This window comes from Rousettus aegyptiacus, unplaced genomic scaffold (genome assembly GCF_014176215.1).
Source record: "Rousettus aegyptiacus isolate mRouAeg1 unplaced genomic scaffold, mRouAeg1.p scaffold_m13_p_6, whole genome shotgun sequence".
In the NCBI taxonomy this organism is placed as follows: domain Eukaryota; kingdom Metazoa; phylum Chordata; class Mammalia; order Chiroptera; family Pteropodidae; genus Rousettus; species Rousettus aegyptiacus.
The window spans coordinates 74755082-74763625 of NW_023416309.1; the positions used below are offsets into that span (position 1 = coordinate 74755082).

The 8544-nt window shown below is 41.5% G+C and overlaps 1 pseudogene; it reads left to right on the top strand.

Moving 5' to 3' along the window:
- The first annotated feature begins 1725 nt into the window (after positions 1–1725).
- LOC118604923 lies at positions 1726–1844 on the top strand (annotated as a pseudogene).
- The last annotated feature ends 6700 nt before the right edge of the window (positions 1845–8544 follow it).

Below are 8544 nucleotides of genomic sequence, written 5' to 3' on the forward strand. Positions count from 1 at the left end.
TAGTCAGCACAATGTGTCTGACACATGATGCTTATTTAATTTCAAGCACGGTGTGTCTAATACTTCTGTGAGGGGCTTGGATGAAGATGCCAGGTGCAGGTGCTTTACTGACTTTTTAGGAAATGCAAACCTGGAAGTGATAGCAAACACATTGAATGATTATTCAGGTTTTGAAAAGGTCTTGATAGGTTGACGGAATTGCCTGAAAGTAACAGTATGAAACTGACCATGGTGTTGAAGTGTTACTAATATAAATGTCTATCATCAATGGCTCTTGGTGGCTGGGATGAGGGAGAAGAAAAATTCACAGATGACTAAGGTGTTAAACAGCCCTCTACATGTGCCATGGTTTTTCATACCCCCAGTTGAAGGCAAGCTTAGAAGGGAAGGAACACTTTTGTTCGCTGTATCCTCTGTGCTTATAATGGTACCTGGAACTTAGAAGCTCAAAGGATATCTGTTAAATTATGAATGACTACTCTAGTGACTTTGCATTTACCTTCTGCTTGGAATATCCTTTGTCTCCAAATTCTTATTAATCCTTCAAAATTAAAACCAGGAGTCACCAACTCTAGGGCACTTTCCCTAGTGGATGCTTCTCCACTGGGCTATTATAATATTCTGGTTTTAAATATAGGACTTATTATACTGTGTTGATGTTATTTGCTTATGGTATGGATTCTCCATTAGACTGAAAGCTTGGCAAAAGTTGGAACTGGGTTTGATTAATCTCTAATCAATCAGTACATTCCATATTATTGGTGCTCAATAAATGTTTGTGGACTGAATGACTGAAAAATGCTGGCACATGATGCTTATTTAATTTCCAGCAAAGCTCAGTGGTCTGAGAACTAAAGATGAATCAAAGGACAAGGTTCTTGATGATGAGGAGCAAGACTGTAAAGCATGAGTCCCAGAGATTCCAGGGTGTCACTAAGAACAGCACTTGGTCCAGACTTTGCAGGAACATGAATGAACCAGGAGCTGGGTGGGCTGTTTGACTATGAAAAAGGTACGTTTGATTTCCAAGCTCAAATCCTTAAATCATTTTTTTAAGAACTTAATGGTGAATTCAGATCTTCTGACTCTAACTCTAGCACATTGTGCACTACATTACAGCTGTGTCTGGGACATTGGAGGTGGAGGATTTCAGAGCTATGACAGAGTTTCAGAGTTTCAGAACAGTGGAATAGAGAAGAATGTCACTGGAGTTGAGGTGGCTGGAAAACTATAAGACCAGGGTGTTAGAGGAGCATCATCCTGGATGTTCAAGGATGATATCAGGGGATAGGATGCAGAACACATTTTAAAGAATTCTACATGCTGAACATTATAGAAACCAACTTCAAACAAACTTAAGCAAAGAAGGATAATTTATCGACTTCTAGTATCCTAGGAAGGGCAGCTCAGTCAAGCTGTGGAGAAGGCGGGGAAGTGGCTTGGTCCCAAGAACAATTAGAACTAAAGACTTTAATGCCAATTTCCCTCTCTCTCAGTCTCTCTCTCTCTCTCTCTCTCTCTCTCTCTCTCTCTCTCTCTCTCTCTCTCTCTCTCTCTCTCTCTCTCTCTCTCTCTTCCTTGCCTCTTGGAAATGTCTGCTTCATTTGCTGTTTCCATGATGAATAACTTTCTTCATGTGGCAGAACACCTGGCAGTTCTGAGTCTTCTTATAGCTTTAAGCACCAAAGAGACTGATTCTCTAGGACACAAATGAAAACATTTCCAGCCTACAGACATGCCACCCTGAATGTGCCTGATCTCATCTGATCTTGGAAGCTAAGAAGGGTCAAGCCTGGTTAGTACTTGGATAGGAGACCACCTAGGAATACTGGGTGCTGTAGGCATTTTAAAAAAATGAAAACATTTCCAGGCAGAGATCCATTGGCTTAGAAGGAGTGAGGTACTCGTTCCTCAGCCAAAGTCCTCTGGCCATCAGGTGGGATGGAAGAAGAGCTTGCAGAAAGAGAAATACAGGCATTTGGGAGACACCTATTCTTCATTGTGTGAGAGGTAATATATCAGTCAGGATGATATGATTGGACTCAAACTGGTTTAAACAATATACTATTTTGGCTCACATAATGTGAAGTCCCATGGTGTTCAGGTCAGCTTACTCCAGTGGCTCCCAGGTCCATTTTTCTGCACTCCTTTCATTTGTGGGGACTCTTGCTTGGTATTTGCTTGGTTTTATGGAGGCGAGAAGGAGCCAGCAGTTTCTGGCTTCACATCCACACATTATAAAATCCAAAGGAAGAGAAATCTTCTGGAGGCTTTTTCATAAGAATGAGAAATCTTTATTCTCAGTCTTTCAGCAATCCCCTACCTGTTTTTCCCTGGCTCCAGTTGGGTCACTTGTCCTTTCCTGAACAAGTTGATGGCCAGGACATCCTACTGCTGACAGGCTTAACCCTCTCATGTCTGAGCCAGTGGTAAGGAGATTGGGATTTCCCTGGTTGAATTAGACTAGTTAGAGCTCATCTAAAACACTTGAGTGCTGCATTGTGGGAAAGAGTGTATTGGCTATAACAAACTACCTAAAATGTAGTGGTTTAAAGTATCATCTACTTATTTAGTTCAAGTTTTGTGGGTTAGCAATTCGGGCTGTGCTCAGCAGGACGGTTTTTCTGTTGGGCCTGGCTCTCTCATCAGCTGATGGATTAGCTAGGGTTGGTGGTTTAGGATGGGGATGGCTGGATTGAATGGAGACTCTCCTCATCATTTTCATCCTCCAGCAGGCTAGCCTGAGCTTGCTTACATGGTTGTCTCAGGGTATTAAGAACAGAAAGAGAGGACATGTTCCATGCATAAACACTTTACAAAAGGCTTCTTGCCTCATATTTGCTACTATTCCATTGGCCAAAGCAAGTCACATGGCAAGCTCAGACTCAGTGGTGGGCGACGGGGGAAGATAACTCAGTGCAGTGGATACAAGAGGGAATGAAAAGCTGGAGCCATATGTGCAGCAGTTTACCACAGTGAGGAACTGATGTTGGGAGAGAGTCACAGTTTCTACAGAGGATGTAGAAAAGGTGGTTCTAGAGAAAGTGCAGGGTGTAAGACACTTTGATTTCAATATAACAGGGCTTAAATAGGATGCGTCGGAGGAAATACTCAGGTGCAGTATACTTCTGGAGGGAAGAAGGGTTAATTAAGCCTATTAGGTAGGGAGAAAGGGGTTTGCATTTAGGACTGCAAATAAGGATCAAGGGAACTTAATATCTGTTCAACTTTTAAACAATGACAGGCTCTGGACTAGGCATGTTGCATGCATTGTCTCATTGAATCTTTATAATTGCAGATGAAGAATCCAAGCTCAGAGATGTTAAGCAACTTGGTCAAGGTTACACACTTGGTGAGTAAGTGTGGATCTGAGCCCAATTCTCTCTGGTTCCTAGGCCTGAAGGAGCCAGGATTTGGCTGAGGCAGAATGGCAGCAAAAGAGAAGGAGAAAAATGGAGTGAAGGAGTGCTGAACTGAAGGGATTTGTAGCATCAACTCATCTCAGTGTTGGGCAGAGTGAGCCTGAATGAAGATGCCTCCTGCCAGCATGAAGTCCTGGACTGTGAGTTCCAAGGACCGCATTTCTGTTCCAGCTCTCCTGCCATGTAGTGTCTGGAGAGGAATAACACTGATGGGGTATGTTCTATGTGCCAGGTGCTGTGTTAAAGGTTTTATAGCCATCATCTCAGTCCCCACAACTGTATCAATGTTGGAGGCACTGCTATCATTCCCCATTCTACACACTAGACAACTGCAGCCAGAGCATCGAGTAACCTGTTCGTGTTCATAGAGTGAATGGAGAAGCAGGGCTTGAAGGCAAGGCTGTGGGGCCCAAAGTTCATGCTCTGAAATGCTCACTACACTGCCTCACAGAGGGAGCATGTGTGCCAAAGGTAAAGGTGGTGGGAGGCAAAGAGCCTGGATATATAGAGAGTCACATGTGGTGACTTACTACGATAGGCCAAGTATTTTATATATCTTAATTAATCCTCAGATATACTTGGGGATATATACTATTAGTTTGCCCATTTTAGAGATCAGGAAACTGAGGATCAGAGAGGTAAATCCATTTGCTAAAAACCATATCACACCACTAACAAGTGTCAAAACCACAGGCCAATCTGGTCCTGGTTAACCTCAAAGCCCACACTTACCTACTGTGCTATCCAGCACTACATTATCAATCAAATTGTGGCTCCTTTCCTGGTTGAGTCTGACAGTCACACCGAGGTGCTCTTCAGTTGTTTATAGGAGAAGCCAACTTTCAGATTTCCAAGGAATTGGGACTTAGTCTAGTGTGAGAAGTCTAGATGCAGTCTCTCTGTGGGAGAGGCATGGGTGAGCTCCAGACCACCCCATTCTGGGAGGAGCACACCTATAAGCATGGATAAACTAGATTAGGTCCTTATGCACACCGCGCTTTTCTGCTTTTCATGCTGTGCTATAAACCTTCTGCTTTTCATGCTATGCTATAAACCTCCAATGCTGTGCCCACAGGGCAGGCAGGAGCTGAGCAAGGACTGTGTCCTCCCTCTGAATCAGATATTTCCCAGAACCCCTTTTCTCCCTGAAGTCATAAATAACAATCTTCATCCCCATAACATCTGCTAATGATTTATTATTACATGGGTAATATAGCATTTTCATATACACAACATTTTTCATCCCAGGTTGAATGGATTACAAATGACTCACAAGCAAGAAGCATTTCCTCCAGCAATCCATAGCAAACAATAGTGCATTGTCCCTGCTCTGCCCCCTCACTTCATACCTGAAGCAAGATTTTGTCGCCTTTCTCCAGCTTCTACAGCTTTCCCTCATTTATCACTGTTGCTCTAAATGAGTCATGCAAACCAACAGAAAAGGCCTCTAAAACTTTTGACTCAGACCTTCCTGCTAAAAGCAGGTTCTAAAAATATGTGGGCCCTTCTTAAAAATTGAGTCCTAGTTTTCCATTGAATGGATGAAGAATGTTGCCTCAGGGTTCTCTCTCACCACCTATGTTCATAAGATGCACAAGAAATCATGATGTCTTAATGATTAGTGAAGGATCTTAACGTTCATTTAGTCGGTGAAGTGACAGAATGCTGCTGGGTCAGAGCAGGGCCACACTGAGTGTCACTCTCCAAATTGGCACATTTTCTATAATTTTAAGGTCATAAAATAATAATAGCTAATGTGTAAGTAGTTCTACTTTGTGCCAGGCACGTTCTAAGTCACATATATATGATATTGTGGTTCTTATGCAGCAATAGCTAACTGATGCAGAAATTTGTACCTGAAATGAAATGCTTGCATAACAAAAACCTGATATATGTGGCATTGGTTTTGAGACTGGGTGGCATGTAGTGAAGACAATGTTATAGGAAGCTGGTAAAATAGCACTCGTGTTATGTAATCATGAAACATTTGGTAAAGCAGCCACTTGCAATAACCTGAAAGGTAGAAAAATGTTTCAAGTTGGGTAAAGAGATTTGAGGCAAGATGTTCAAAGTATAAGCTGCCTGCTATTAATTACATTTGAAAGAGATAAATTCAAGAAGGAATTGGCTACTCTGCAAGGAGAATTTCAAGGTATTGTAAAGAGCCCAGAAATTACCAGGTTGAAAATAAAATGATTTTTCACCAAATCAAAGATGTGGCTATTGCAACACAGCCTTGGGGAGAAGACCAAATTTGGGACTTTTTAATGTAAGATTTTGTGGGTCGTTTCACAGCAGTAGATGACTGACAGCTAGGCACTCTACTAAGTACTTTGCATGCATTATCTCATTTAATCCTTATAATTATCCCATAATATAATAATCCCATAAATGTATCTTTATTATTATTCAAGTATGGCGAGGCCAACCCATAGATTAGAAAATGATTGCCATCAAAAGGATAGTTTGTAACTCACAATTCTGAAGAGGAAAGGTCATGCTATGCCATATAGGCCACCTGCAGAAGCAGCAGGGTCAACCAGAAGATAGAGGGAAGTGGGGAAAATGTAGCAAGATCCTTAAATATGGTTTCCATGGGAAGGAACAGGCAAGACAGAATAAGCAGGTTTTTAAGACTGAGTAGTTTAAATAATTTGGGCTCTGGGGTGTAGGGGCTGTTCTGAGTCGTCTGGTACCTGGTCCTGGGTCTATTAGGGCAGAAGAATATTAGCCCTGAGAATGAGAGCCCAGTAGCAGAGGTGGTAGGATGTATAGACTCTGGATTGGTTAATTTTCATATTGAAGCCTTGGTTGTAGGCAAGTTTTTTATTATCTCTAGGAATTGGCTAGTCTTGGGAAAGAAGGTACATACAGCCCACACAAGGGACACAACTGGAGCACCTGGCTCAGGTGATCAGAGAAACTGCACAACTGGGCCACACAGGACATTTACTGTATAAGCCACAAAATAAATTCATAGATACAGAGAACATTTTGATGATTACCAGATGGGAGGGCATTGGGGGAATGGGTGAAAAAAGGGAAGAGATTAAGAAATACAAATTGATAGTTGGAAAATAGTCATGGAGATTTAAAGTATAGCATAGGGAATATAGTCAATAATATTATAATAACTATTTATGGTGTCAGATGGGTACTAGTTTTATTGGGGTGATCACTTCATAAATTTTACAAATGTCTAATCACTATGTTGTACACCTGAAACTAATATAATGTCGTATGCCAACTGTAATAGAAAAATAAAAAAATTATTTTAAAAAGACATGCTTAATACAGTAGATGCTATCATTTCCATTTTAAAGATGATGAAACTGAGGCTTGGAGAGGTCTCAAATTATGCTCAAGGTTACATAGTTATCAGAGGTAGAGCTGGGATTGGAACTCATTGGTGGATTAGATTCCAAAACCCATGTTTTTGATCAGAAAACTATTCTGCTTCTCCCCCCATAAATGTCTGTGTTCTCTTTACATTGATTTTTTATGTAAGGAGAGCATGAGTATGATAAGTGGAATAATAGCCCCTCAAAATAATGCTCCTCAAAGATGTCTGTGTCCTAATCCCCTAAACTTGTGAATATGTGAGTTTACATGGCAAAGGGGAAATTAAGGTTGCAGGTGGATTTAAGGTTGTAAATCAGCTGAACTAGAGATAGGGAAATGATCCTGGATTATCTGGGTTGGGGACCCAATGTAATCACAAGAGTTATAGATAGAAGAGGAAGAGAGAAGAGTCAGAGTCATAGAGAGACTGGAGAATGCTATGCTGCAGCTATGGAGATGGAAGATGGGGCTATGAGCAGAGGAATACATGCAGTGTCTAGAAGCTGGAAAAGGCAAGAGGATGGACTATCCTCTAAATCCTCCTGAAGGAATGCAGCCTTGCTGGCACCTTGACTTTATCCCAGGAGACCCATTTTGGACTTCTGACCTCCAGAACTATAAGAAAATAAATTTGGGTTGGTTTAAGCCATGAAGCTTATGGCAATTTGTTATACAGCAATAGGAAACTGATAAAATGAATATCTCTAAATAAGTTATTTCTGTGTATATACACATATGGTTTTCTAAGTGCGTATGTCTTTTCAAAAGTCTAAATGTCTGAGTGAAAGAAGTCCCTTAGGTAACCAAATGGAGGTGCAGAATCTAGGAGATTCCTGGGAGGGCTGCAGACTTTCTATCTTTTCCTTTATTAGTTGAACTCAACCCAACACAGCACTATAATTTAATTCAACAAGTGTGATGTGTCAGAGAATCTAAAGGTAAGTGTCTATGCGAGTGGGTGCAGGCATCTGTGTTCCGGTACTTACACATGCAGGTGGGTATTCATACGTGGATGGACACACGTGGCACCTTTGTACATGCATGCATGTAGACAGGTGTTCTTATGTTTATGCATATATGCAGGCATGGGAACACATGCATGTGCATATATAAGGCACATGAGAACACATGTGTATACTTCTATATGATGTGTGTATGTGTGTGTGCATGTGTGTGTGTGCCCTGTATTCACCTGGGGATCTCAGACTTGAGATCATAAACCTTCTAACATTTCTAATGGGCACCTTCATGAGCCAGACCCTGGGCAGGGATTTAGTGCAGGGCCATGGATAGGAACCATTAATTTGCCCTTTTCTCCCTGGGGTGGGAGAAAATGAAGCTTGTTTTCCATTTCTATACAATGAGAAGAAGTGTATTGATTTTTCCTCACTTCTGATTGTTCACGTTAGAGGCTTGTTTCTGAGTAATTGGTACCCAGATCATTTGTTTTACTGCACAAACATATTTTACAGGTCACTTTTTCCCTTTAAGACATAGTCTTGAGTGAGACCAAAACGAGTCCATTTTGTAGATCGGTGCTGCCCTGCATGGAAAGCATCCCTCAAAAAGCAAGTCACCTCCTTTGGTGGCCCCCTTTCAATTGTTCATTTGGTCACCCATTAATTTGTCTAAAAAATTGCATCGAGTGCCAGTGATATGTGGACAGAATTCAGTGAATGGGGATGGGCTGTGTTTGAGGGGCATCAGCAGGTCTTTGCTTGCAGAACCATCACTCTGGGACTGACAACTCAGCCTAGAGGAAGCCTTTCTTCTATCCTCC